Source organism: Muntiacus reevesi, chromosome 3 (assembly GCF_963930625.1).
Source record: "Muntiacus reevesi chromosome 3, mMunRee1.1, whole genome shotgun sequence".
In the NCBI taxonomy this organism is placed as follows: domain Eukaryota; kingdom Metazoa; phylum Chordata; class Mammalia; order Artiodactyla; family Cervidae; genus Muntiacus; species Muntiacus reevesi.
Window position 1 is genome coordinate 271,674,343 of NC_089251.1, and position 13,678 is coordinate 271,688,020.

A 13,678-nucleotide genomic window follows, 5' to 3' on the forward strand; every position below is an offset into this window, starting at 1 on the left:
TGAGGGAGAAAACCTGACGGGCAAGACGAATCAGGTTTTCAGGGGTTTTCGAAAAGGCTAGTTCACAAGATCCCACCCATGACAAGGTCACGAGGAGAAAGCCTGACAGGCAAGGCAGATCAGGTTTTCAGGAATTTTGAAAAGCTGCCCCCGGCTCTAACCTTAAAGATGATATCTGTCTTTCTGATGCCTGCCTCAATGGACTACTCCCTAATTTCTCTGACACAGACAGGAAGGCCTTCCCCGATCTCTTCCCAAATAAGAATCAATTTAGAACTTTAATCAATAAGTTTCCCAGGTGGTAGTTTTTTATGAGATTATTCAGGGTGAAAGGAGTGTTTTAATTCAAACACCTCTGCTGGTAGTTTTGTTAGCCAAATGCATTTATGCGCTTGGTACTAATATGCATGATTGCTTATAATATCCTAATCATAAAATAGCATGAAGAACCTGATTCTATAAAAGCCCTAATAGACATAGAGCCCTTTTAAGGGGTAAAGGAGTCCTATTAGAAAACATAAGAAAATTATTCTATAGGTGGTTATTGGGTTGTGATTTGCTTGCTGTGTTTTGCTTGCTGTATTTTTGCCTTTAATATGCTAAGGTTGTGTTATAAAAACCATTGTTAATATAGTTAAAGATCTAGACAAATAAGAACTTAGCCCTAGTGTGGTAACAATGAGACGGTTGTTAATTGTTAGCCAGGAATACTAGGCAGAAGCTGCCTCACTGAAGCCGCAGAGTCTGTATGGGGTAAACTTCTTAGATAAACGCAACTGACAACTTTTGCAGTAAGATTAATTTTTGTATTAACAAGAATATAATTCTACTCTGTACTGTTTCCCTATGACCCTGTTACCTTTCAGTTAAGGTCACCATAAAAACGGAAAATAGGTTTACAATCACTTGACCTGCATAAAATGTTAATAGCCTCAAGGCCAGAAGATCATGTGCTAAAAATTACTATAGAATTAGAAAGCAAAAAAATCCTGCTTTTCCTAAAATTCAAAATGATGTAATGCTAATCCTGTGAAATCATGAGTAAACATCTTGTACCTTAAAAACATTCTGTGAAAGGGTATAAAACCGGTTGTCAGAAAGTAAAACACAGACTTGGGCCTATCAAGGCTAGTCTCACGTCTCTCTCTCTCTCTCGCCGACGCCGTTCATCCTGAGGGTACCCACTGGATCATGTCGAGGCTGGATCCCGGCAAGTGGCACCACGAACAGGGAACCCGAAGGTAAGCCCCCCCCCATTGTTCAGTTTTCAGGACGGCTAGGACCCCACTAGGGTGCTGCAGGGCCCCCTGCATAAGATAGGTAGGGTGAGGAAAGTGGGTAGGCTTTAGGTTTCTTCTTTAAAACCCTACTAGGGCGCTACAGGCCCCCCTACATAAGAAAGGTAGGGTAAGAAAAGTGGGTACGTTTCAGTTTCCTTCTTCTCTAAATTAAGCCTCTTCCTTTTTTCTCTTTTTTTCTTCTTCTAATTAGCAACAAAAATGGGTAACAGTGAGTTAAAAGAAAGACAACTTTTTATTGGAATCATAATGCAACTTCTTAACTACAGAGGAATTAAAGTTAAAAAGACCAGTGTTCAGTCCTTTTCCCCCTTTGTCCAAGAGCAATGTCCTTGTTTTCCAGAAGACAGCAGTTCTCCTGGGTTCCCTTACCCTCCTGCCCTCCACCCCGGTGCTCTTTCCAATGAGATCTCTTGCTTTCTCAGCACATGTGTCTCCTCCGACAATTCATTTATAAGAGCTCAGTTACGGGACCTAGAAGGGGTCCCCTTCCTGCAACTGGTGGGAACTCTTCTTCCCTGAGACTGACATCCTGACCACTCAGGGTACTCAGAGGCCAGCTTGCCTGCCAATGGACCAGACCCAGCGGCCGCAACTGGGACCCTTTTGTCCCTGGTCTCCTCCTGACACAGACAACTGGCCAGAGTGCCCCGACTAGTAAGGAACAAGAGACTTTATTGACCTCTTTCCCCTTCCCTCTCTCTGTCCTCTCCTTAGCCCTTCCTATCCCTCCCGTTTTTCTAATCCCCCAGTAATTTGGTCAAAGGGCCTCAGCTTGAGCTGAGGATTGGAGACTGATCACCTCCTCTTGGCAGAGAACTCGAATTCCGGTAGGGCCGAGTTCCAGTCCTCCCTTCTCTGGATGCCTGGGTACCTGCAGGTGGCAGGAGACGTCTGTAAGGCCACCCTTTTTGCCCCCCCCCCCCTTTCCCGCCTCCTCCTCCTTCTCCTTTTCCTTTCCTCCTTAAAATCTTTGAAGACATCTGAAGTTCTGTGTCTATCTAGAAGGTTTTCTGAGAGACTGTATTCTTGTATTTAAGGGAGTGTCTGATGAGGACTGCCAGGTTTATATGTGTGTGTTTTAACTCTGTGTTCTGTGTTGTGATTTTTGATGGCTATTTTGCTTTTTGTTAGAACTTGATTTTCTTTCCCTGTGCCTTGAGACCAGGGAACACTTATCTAGACCATCTCTAACTCCTGAGACTGAGAGAAAAAGGGGAAAAGCCTTTAAAAATTTTTATTTATTTCAACTTTTTTATAAACTAGTAAATTTTATATTATAATATCTAATTCATCACCAAACTTAAAATATGAAGCTAGATCTCGCACTGTGTCTGTCTAAATATGTCTTGGTATATCTTTGTCTTTGGGTAGTATTTTTTAGATTAATTTGTAAAAGAGCTCTATTTAATTGGCTTTAAAAAAAAAGGTAAGTGCTTACAAATCAAATAATTCTAAATTAAACAATAAATTCCAGGTTCAGGTAAACTAAAAAATATTCAATATTAAATACCTGATATTAATGTTTGTTTGTTGACCTATCTAATATAGACATGTCTTAGAGTAATTAACATCTAGTGAAATATTTTCATTATGCCTAGGTTTATTATAAGTTAAGTGTTGTTATACTGTAATATCTGTTACAAGTTTGTCAGCAAGGAAAGTACCTCAAGTAAGAAACTTAAAAAAAAAGAAGGTAAGTGAGATATGAGCTTTTAAACTTTATTAAGATTAAAAATATCTGTCTAAAACAGTTTCTCTAGGTTTTGGTAACCTAAATTTCTAAAGTTGTGCTAAACTAATAGCAGAAGTTTATTAAATAGCTTGGTCATTTCCAAATAAAATAAGATTCTGAAACATTCATTACTGAATACTAACTTACAGAGAAACTAAAGATTTTAGACTATTAATAAATAATGTTTGATGCCATCCTGAGATGTTCATTAGAAATTTTTTAGAAATTATCATTGGTATTTATGTTCACCAATCTATAGAGTGCTAATATAAAGGTAAATTCTTGGTTGCTTAAAGAAAGTAGGATGTGTGTGTTCAGTAAAAAAGGTATAAAAAATAAAGTTACATTTTATGAAGGGAAAAGAAAGTAAGTCTGACTTACAGGTGGCTGTTTCAGGATGGGAGAACAAAGTAATGGGTACAAAAAGTGTTAAGAAGGCTTGATGGAAAGTACACTCCAAGGGAAGAGTTTTGTGCATAAATACAAGTTTTCTTGAGACGTTGAACTGCCTTTGATAATGGATTTTAAGTTTCTTTACCTCTAAAGTGGTCTGTTCTATGTTTACCTTTAAAATCTTTTTTACTTTGGCTAAGTAAATATATTATTTCACAGTGATCTATATGATTCTACCTGACAGAGTACTATAAACCCTTTTGATATTTATTGACAAAACTGCCTAAATAACTTGACTTCTAGCTGACTTTGGGATGCTTCAGAGGGCCCCTGAGACATCCCAAAGAGCTATTAAACTACCTGAGTTCATTTGACCTGTTAAATTGCATGGGAATTACTGTTGGAGGAGTGATAAATCTTCAGGTTATATTGTATGGTTGATGTTACTTATATAGATATCCTAGAAATTATGTGAAATTCATGAAAATCTGATATGTCCTGGTAAAATATTGTCAGTTATAATTTTAGCTATCACGTTAAAGTGTTAGAAGTCACAGCAATGACCAGGCTACAATTTAATTAGATTTTAAACATGCCTTGTATGGTTTCACTCTCATGCCTTTTAAAAAAATACTGCTAGTTCTTCAAGATTTATAAAAAGACTTTTCTAAGATTAACTAAAACAATTTGTTTGTTTGCTATCCAGTAAATTGGTAACAGACTGGAATTTAGTCTACTCTCTATGTTAAGAGAAAAAAGTTTTGTTAGAATGAATCTTTCAATAAATAAGTGTTATTTAAGATTATGGTACATATAAAAGCTCATTCTGCTTCTACCAAAAATAACCCCTCACTGTTAGACTTGTGCTATCTTAATGTCTTAAAACTGACAACGCCCCTGCTTACACTTCTAAACCTTTTCAAGCTTGAATATTGGGGCAACGACATTAAACCCATTCATACCCTTCGTCCCGTCACAGAACTCATCAGAGCAACCCCAAGCAGTGCAGGACTGGACCTCTGTTCCACCGTCACAACAATACTAACACCTGACTCCACCGCTGTGAAAGTTCCCGCTGGTGTTCATGGCCCTTTGCCTAGAGAAACGATGGGACTATTAATAGGCAGGAGCCCCACATCCTTACATGGGATCACAGTGATTCCAGAAGTCATAGACTCAGACTATACTGGTGAAATTCAAATAATGGTGTCTCCCCCCACTAAGACTATTCAAATCTATAAAGGACAGAAAATAGCTCAGTTGCTGATGCTACCTTGTCATGCTGACACAAGAAAAGCAGCTTCAGCTGCCAAGTGTTGGGACAGGGGGTCTGATTCAAGTGATTATGCCTTTTGGGTTACACAAGTTACTCAAAAAAGACCTATGAAGACAATTCTAGTTAATGGTAAAAAGGTGACTGGCCTGCTAGACACGGGAGCAGACGTTTCCTGTATTGCGGGCAGTGACTGGCCCAGTGCTTGGCCAACTCAAACCACAGCTAATGAGTTGGTTGGCATTGGTAGAGCACCTTCAGTGACAAAGAGCTCACAAATTTTACTTTGGTATGTAGATAAAGACTGCCAGGGACATTTTCAACCTTATGTAATTCCTTCATTGGGAGAGAGATTTTTGCTCAGATGGGAGTTTTGCTGTATTGCCCAGATGAAGAGGTGGCTGCACAGATGTCGCAGATAAGTTATAATCCTTTTATGGGTGTGAGTAAAGATCAAGAGAGACAAATTGAGCCAGTTGTCCCAAAAATAAGAAGAGAGAGACAAGGCTTAAGATATCCAAATTTATAAGAGAGGCCATTGTTCTCGCTGCTGACCCCATAGTCTGGAAATCTCCTGATCCGGTGTGGGTGGAACAATGGCCCTTAAATTCAGAAAAACTTTCAGCAGCACGACAGTTAGTGAGAGAACAATTAAAGGCTGGACATATAGAGTCTTCAAATAGTCCATGGAACATGCCAGTTTTTGTAATAAAAAAAAAAATCGGGGAAATGGAGACTCTTGCAAGATCTAAGAGCAATAAATGCCACTATGTAAGATATGGGAGCCTTACAGCCTGGCCTTCCCTCCCCTGTGGCTGTTCCCCAAGGCTACAATGTTATAGTGATTGATCTTCAAGATTGCTTCTTTACTATTCCCTTAGACCCTCAAGATAAAAAGAGATTTGCCTTTAGTCTTCCCTCAGAAAATTTTAGACAACCTCATCAGAGATTTCAATGGAAGGTTCTTCCCCAGGGTATGAAAAATAGTCCCACATTGTGTCAAAAGTTTGTGGACGCTGCCCTACAAGGTATCAGGGAGAAACATCGGGATGTCTATCTAGTCCACTATATGGATGATATATTGCTAGCACACCCGGATAGGGTTTATTTACAGTAAGTTTTGATTAAATTGCAAGAGACTTTGAATCGCTGGGGCCTAAAGGTGGCCCCTGAAAAAATCCAAGTGAATATGCCTATAACATATGTGAGAAGAATCCTAAATAATGAAACAGTTACTCATGTACCTTTGCAGCTTAGAAAAGATAATTTGGTTACTTTAGATGATTATCAAAAGTTGTTAGGGGATATAAATTGGATTCGGCCCTTTTTAAAGTTGACTACTTCTGATCTTAAGCCTTTCTTTGACATTCTTCAAGGGGATCCAGACCCCACCTCTGCTAGAATGCTGACACCTGCAGCCAGGGAAGCCTTAATGAAGGTAGAAGAAGCTTTAGATAAAAATTATATTAAGAGACTTGATTATAGTATGGCATGGCAATTTATAGTGTTGCCCACAGCTGTGGCCCCTACAGGGGTGCTTTGGCAAGAGGGTCCCCTAGAATGGTTGCATTTACCTGCCACGGCCAAAAAGGTTGTGGCCTGTTATCCAGGACTAGTGGCTACTTTAATAATTAAAGGGAGACATAGAAGCATTGAAATGCTTGGAAAAGAACCATCTGAAATCATAGTGCCTTATAATAAAGAGCAACTAAATGCCCTTCTATCATTAAATGAAGACTGGCCGATTGTCATTGGTAATTATCCAGGACAAATTTTACACCATTTACTTGCTAGTCCTTTATTAAATTTCCTCTCACGACATCCGGTGATATTTCAAGAAAGGTGTCAAGTTTCCCCTATCGAGGGGGCAATGTTGGTGTTTACAGATGGGTCTTCTAATGGAAAGGCTGCTATTGTCACCCAGACTTCAAAAAGGGTTTTAAATACTGGGGAAACATCAGCCCAGAAAGCAGAATTAACAGCCGTGATAGAGGCGTTCAAAGAGTTTTTAGACCAGGCTTTTAATTTATTTTCTGACTCACAGTATGTAGTTAGGTTGTTCCCTCAAATTGAAACGGCTGTTTTACCGGAAAATAAAACCACAATTTTTATATTGTTATCTACCCTTCAACAGCAAATTTGGAAAAGGTCAAAACAATTCTATGTTGGACATATAAGAGCTCATTCTAATTTACCTGGACCCCTCCATACGTTTAACCAAGAGGCAGATTTGCTAACCCGAACCATAGTGGCCAGTGATTTTGAAGATGCTAAAGCCTCACATGCTATGCATCATCAAAATGCAACTGCCCTTCAATACCAGTTCCACATTCCTAGGGAATCTGCACTCGAGATTGTTAGAACATGTCAACTTTGCCCTACTTCAGTTCCCGCTTTGCTTTTTGGGGTAAATCCCCGTGGCTTACTACCTAATGTGCTTTGGCAGATGGATGTAACACATGTTCCTTCTTTTGGAAAACTATCCTTTGTGTATGTTACTGTAGATACCTTCTCCCATGTCATTGTGGCTACTGCCAGAATGGGAGAAGCCTATAAAGATGTAGTTCAACATCTTTTTGCCTGTTTTTCCTATTTAGGAATGCCAAAATCAATTAAGACAGACAATGCTCCAGTTTATACATCTAAGTCCCTTAAAAATTTCTGTGCCCAATTCGGTATATCCCACTCTACAGGAATTCCTTACAATCCCCAGGGACAAGCAATTGTAGAAAGGGCACATCAGACACTTAAAACACAAATTTCTAAATTACAAGAAGGGCAGTTCAAATACAGTTCTCCACACCACGTTTTGCAGCACGCCCTCTTTGTGCTCAATAACCTTAACGCTGATCAAGCCGGTTTAACAGCTATGTTCCGTCACTGGAACCCAGAACAAAAAGATATGAAACCTTTAGTAAAGTGGAAAGACCTCCTTTCCGGACTATGGAAGGGACCTGATCCCTTGCTAACCAGTGGGCGAGGGTATGCTTGTATTTTCCCACAGGGTGCTGACTCGCCAATTTAGATCCCAGACAGACTGATTTGCCATGTCGAAGTCCCCCAGACCTCCGGTTCCCTCGCAGCCTCAGCCACAAAAGAGGAAGAGCACTCCTCTGCCCTCGCCTCGGTCACTCACCCGGGAAGTCCAGCAGACTTGGAAATGACCGGCAACAGAGATCCCGGAGGAACCAACGGCGGATCCACCCACTAAACAGATGTCATGGCTTTGCATGAAAGATGGCGCCCAACCTCCTACTCCTTCACGTCGCAGAAGACCACCAGGACGTCCTGCGCGGACAACTCAACAAGCCTCCATACCCACATGGGGACAAATTAAGTCACTCTGTCATCAAGCACAGGGAATAGCTTCCCTGCAGGGATCTTCAGCCTCTCCCGAAAGGGTTTTTATTGCTATGCTTGCTTTACTGTCTTGTCAGGCAAGTGCTACCTCCTCTACTTCAGAAAAATACTGGGCATATTTCCCTGGTCCCCTGACCTTCCAAGTAGTTACTTGGAACAGCGACCCTATACGGGTCAACACAGACCAGCCTCATCTCTTGGGAGGATCCTATAGTTCTTATGATAAAGATCATTATCCCATCAATTTTAACTATACTTTTAGGGGATTAACAGATGACCTTCCCCTTTGCTTTAACTTCCCCCATAGTCATACAAGTGATCTCATCACTCCCTCTAAGGAGGGACGTGTTGGAGCCTCCAAAGCAATTCTGACAGATTCTCCAGCATCAAAATTTTCAGACAATACAGGAGATCGGCTGGTTTGGATATTACAGGCTCATATGCCTGGGGTCCTTGACCCCTATAAATCTTTGTTCCTTAATGCTCCACCAAAATATCCAAATTGTATTGATGTTGCTCCGTCAGATGTCATATGGAAAACTATAGACAACCGCCTGGGATACCCAGTATGGAAATCTTGTACTTATAATTCAAACATAGATTATAGAATACCGGGAGGTGGAAACTATTCGGTACAAGACTGGAGCAATCCAAATCCAAGTCAGAATCTAGGAGCTGTCAGTAGGCTTAGCAATTAAAATAATGATTCCCTCCCTTGGCCATTGGTGCCCAGCAGATGGCATTATAATCAATTTGTTCCCCCCATGTTGTCCTATACAACTAAGGGTAAAACTTTTTGACAGCCAGAAATTTGGAGAGCCCTTGCTGCCACCTCCATTGTTACTTTAACTCGACCAGAAAACAATTCCACCTATTCTGTGCTGGCTTGTTTACCCTCCCCTTAGGTTTTTTTGTTTACTAATGATTCAAAAAGACTTCATATACAAATGAATCATTCAGGTGGACCAAATATAGTCTACTGTGAACAATGCATGCTTTCATCCTGTTTAACCCCTCAATGTAATATTTGTTCTTTTGTGGTACTGCAACGTCCACCTTATCTTATGGTGCCTGTCAGAGTGAACGCCTATTGGTATGACAATTGTGGTTTAGCCGTTCTGCAACACCTACAAGATTTAATGTGTTCCCAATGGTTTGTAGGACTACTTATTCTAGGGATTTCAGCTTTGATAACAGCAATTACCTCTGTCACTGTGGCAGCGATATCCTTGACTCAACAAGTACATACCACTCAATATGTCAATGATATTTCAAAAAATGTTTCCTTAACTCTAGCTATGCAAGAGATTATAGATAGGAAATTAGAAGTAAAAATAGATGCCCTGGAAGAAGCAGTCATGCATATTGGAACTGAGTTACAGGCTTTAAGGGTAAAGTTAGCGTTATCCTGTCACGCTGATTATCGGTAGATCTGTGTAATGCCCCCCAAAAGTAAATGATATGGATTACAATGGAGAAAAGATTAAAAATCATATTTCGGGTATATGGAATAGCTCCAGCATTACTTTAGATCTTGGAGAGCTTCACGGTCAGATAAAAACATTAGAACATTCCCGCCTGGACTTTATTACTACAGGAGCTGCTAACGATATTTTTCATAACTTTTCTAACTTTATTACTGAAAAAAATATCCTATCAACTATTTTCAGTTATGCAGCTGTAGCAGCACTAGTTTTACTATTCATTATAATCCTTCCTCGCATCGTCAGAACTCTCCGGCAGAGCACTCAAAAGCTTGCGACTCAGATCCATCTGGCTGTCTTAAAAAGTAAAAAAAGGGCGAGATGCCGGGAGCCAACACATGAGACCCTACCCCTAAAAAGGCCATAGGGGAGAAAACCTGATGGGCAAGGCGAATCAGGTTTTCAGGGGTTTCGAAAAAGTCAGCTCACGAAACCCTACCCCTAACAAGGCCGTAAGGGAGATAACCTGACAGGCAAGGCGAATCAGGTTTTCAGGGGTTTCGAAAAAGTCAGCTCACGAAACCCTACCCCTAACAAGGCCGTAAGGGAGAAAACCTGACGGGCAAGACAAATCAGGTTTTCAGGGGTTTTTGAAAAGGCTAGCTCACGAGATCCCACCCATGACAAGGTCACGAGGAGAAAGCCTGACAGGCAAGGCAGATCAGGTTTTCAGGGATTTTGAAAATCTGCCCCCGGCTCTAACCTTAAAGATGATATCTGTCTTTCTGATGCCTGCCTCAGTGAACTACTCCCTAATTTCTCTGACACAGACAGGAAGGCCTTCCCCGATCTCTTCCCAAATAAGAATCAATTTAGAACTTTAATCAATAAGTTTCCCAGGTGGTAGTTTTTTATGAGATTATTCAGGGTGAAAGGAGTGTTTTAATTCAAACACCTCTGCTGGTAGTTTTGTTAGCCAAATGCATTTATGCGCTTGGTACTAATATGCATGATTGCTTATAATATCCTAATCATAAAATAGCATGAAGAACCTGATTCTATAAAAGCCCTAATAGACATAGAGCCCTTTTAAGGGGTAAAGGAGTCCTATTAGGAAACATAAGAAAATTATTCTATAGGTGGTTATTGGGTTGTGATTTGCTTGCTGTGTTTTGCTTGCTGTATTTTTGCCTTTAATGTGCTAAGGTTGTGTTATAAAAACCATTGTTAATATAGTTAAAGATCTAGACAAATAAGAACTTAGCCCTAGTGTGGTACCAATGAGACGGTTGTTAATTGTCAGTCAGGAGTACTAGGGCAGAAGCTGCCTCACTGAAGCCGCAGAGTCTGTAAGGGGTAAACTTCTTAGATAAACGCAACTGACAACTTTTGCACTAAGATTAATTTTTGTATTAAGAAGAATATAATTCTACTCTGTACTGTTTCCCTATGACCCTGTTACCTTTCAGTTAAGGTCACCATAAAAACGGAAAATAGGTTTACAATCACTTGACCTGCATAAAATGTTAATAGCCTCAAGGCCAGAAGATCATGTGCTAAAAACTACTATAGAATTAGAAAGCAAAAAAATCCTGCTTTTCCTAAAAATCAAAATGATGTATGCTAATCCTGTGAAATCATGAGTAAACATCTTGTACCTTAAAAACGTTCTGTGAAAGGGTATAAACCCAGTTATCAGAAAGTAAAACACAGACTTGGGCCTATCAAGGCTAGTCTCACGTCTCTTTCTCTCTCGCCAACGCGGTTCATCCTGAGGTACCCCCTGGATCATGTCGAGGCTGGACCCCGGCAGCCTCTGTGTGAAGAGGCAGGGCCGACCTAGGGGCACAGTGGGCCACTTGTTCCCCCTGCTGCCCTGAGGCTGCTGGGCCAAAGAGGCCTTGGGCATCAATACCCTTGCTGGCCTCTTCCTTCTGACCAGGCCATCCATGGTCCAGACCCTTGCAGTGTGGAGAGAGCCCCTGCCAGAACCCTCCCCTCCAATTTGGCCTCAGATGAGGCCTAGGAACCTGGGAAAAGGCGCTAATGGAATGAGCCTAGGGAGGCGCCTGGGCATGTATGGACACACACCCCGCAGCCTGCTCCTTCGTGGGGCAGTACCCCCGGAGTTCAGGAATGTCTGGGCAAGGCTGGCCTCGGGCAGGGTCCATGCTGGGACCTGCCCTTGGCCTGTGGGTCCACAGAGCAAATCTAGCACTCTGCCGATAGAAGACCTCACCAGCAGCCTCCAAAGGCCGGTTTGCAAGCACTTTCCCCGAGGTAGACCCGCGTTTCCCGCAATCCGCGCACTCTGCTCCCAAGACTTGGAGAAAAGCGCTTCAGGGTGTTCCTTTCTCAGGCCTTTGCCCCTGAGCCTGGGAGACACCTAGCGGCTGCACACAACCAGGCCAAGGCAGAACCACATGCACATGTCTCTTCTTGCCCCTTGCAACGTCAGAGAGCTTGGGTGAGCCAGAGTCTGTCAGGCAGCTCCTGGGCAAACCCAGCAACAGCGCCTGCGTGTGATGGCGCAGGGCCGACCTAGGGGCACTGAGGGAAACTTGCTTACCCTGCTGCCCTGAGGCTGCTGGGACGAAGAGGCCATGGACAACGACCCCCGTGCAGGCCTCTTCCCTCTGACCAGGCCGTCCGGGCTCCAGTCCCCTGCAGTGTGGAGAGAGGCCCTGCCAGAAACCTCCCCTCCTAGTAGGACTCAAATGAGGTCTAGGAATCATGGGAAGGCGCTAATGGATTGAGACTGGGGAGAGGACTGGGCATGTCTGATCACACTCCCTGCCACCTGCCCCTTCGTGGGGCAGTACCCCCGGAGGACAGGAAGGTCTGGGAAAGGCTGATCTGGTGCAGGGTCCTTGCTGGGAGCTGCCCCTGGCCTGTGGGTCCTCTGAGCAGAACCAGCACTGTGCCGCTGGAAGACCTCACCAGCAACCTCCAAAGTCCGGTTTGCAAGCACTCTCACCGGCTGGCTGCCTTTCCCTCACCGAGGGACGCCTGCATTTCCCGCAAGCCGCGCACTCTGCTCTGAAGCCTGGGAGAAAAGGGCTTCGGGGTGATCCTCTCTCAGGCCATTGCCCCTGAACCTGGGAGAAAGCTAAGTGCTCCACACACCCAGGCCAAGGCAGAACCACATGCACATGGCTCTTCCGGCCCTCTGCACCGTCAGAGAGCTCGGGTGAGCCACAGTCTGTTACGCAGCTCCTGGGCAAGCCCAGCAGCAGCACCTGTGTTTGAAGGGGTAGGGCCGACCTAGGGGCACAGTGGGCTACTTGCTCTCCCTGCTGCCCTGAGGCTACTGGGCCAAAGAGGCCTTGGGCATTGACCCCTTTGTGGGCCTCTTCCCTCTGACCAGGACATCCGGGCTACATGCCCTTGCAGTGTGGAGAAGCCCCTGCCAGAAACCTCCACTCCTAGTAGGCCTCAAATGAGGCATACGCACCAGGGAAAAGGCGCTAATGGAATGAGCCTGGGGAGGTGCCTGAGCATGTTGGGACACACGCCCTGCGGCCTGCACCTTCGTGGGGCAGTACCCCCCAGAGCCCAGAAAGGGCTGGGCAAGGCTGGCCTGGGGCAGGGTCCATGCTGGAACCTGCCCGTGGCCTGTGGGGCCTCTGAGCAGAACCAGGACTCTGCCGCTGGTAGACCTCCCTGGCTGCCTCCAAAGGCCGGTTTGCAAGCACCATCCCCGAAGGAGGCCCGCGCTTCCCGCAAGCTGCGCACTCTGCTCCCAAGCCCGGGAGAAAAGCGCTTCGGGGTGGTCCTCGCTCAGGGCCCTTTCCATAGAGCCTGGGGGCCAGCTAGGGACTCCACACTCCCAGGCCAAGGCAGAAGCACATGCACACGTCTTTTCCTACCCTCTGTACCGTCAGAGAGCTCGGGTGAGCCAGAGTCTGTCAGGCAGCTCCTGGGGAATCCCAGAAGCAGCGCCTGTGTGTGATGGGGCAGGGCTGACCTAGGGGCACTGAAGGCCACTTGCTCACCCTGCTGCCCTGAGGCTGCTGGGATAAAGAGGCCTTGGGCATCGAACCCGTTCCTGGCCTCTTCACTCTGACCAGGCCGTCCGGGCTCCAGTCCCTTGCAGTGTGGAGAGAGGCCCTGCCAGAAACCGACCCTCCAAGTAGGCCTCAAATGAGGCCTATGAACCAAGGGAAAGGCGCTCAGGGAATGAGCCTGTGGAGGA

At 44.1% G+C, this 13,678-nt stretch overlaps 2 long non-coding RNA genes across 16 annotated transcripts in view; both read left to right on the plus strand.

Moving 5' to 3' along the window:
- LOC136165534 (uncharacterized) overlaps positions 1-13,678 on the plus strand; it is a 1,046,218-nt gene that overhangs the window by 795,818 nt on the left and 236,722 nt on the right. The gene's annotated exons all lie outside the window — the stretch shown is intronic.
- Positions 928-9,050, plus strand: LOC136165532 (uncharacterized). Its single transcript, XR_010662552.1, has 2 exons — positions 928-1,241; positions 7,704-9,050. It is a non-coding gene; the product is annotated as an uncharacterized lncRNA (long non-coding RNA).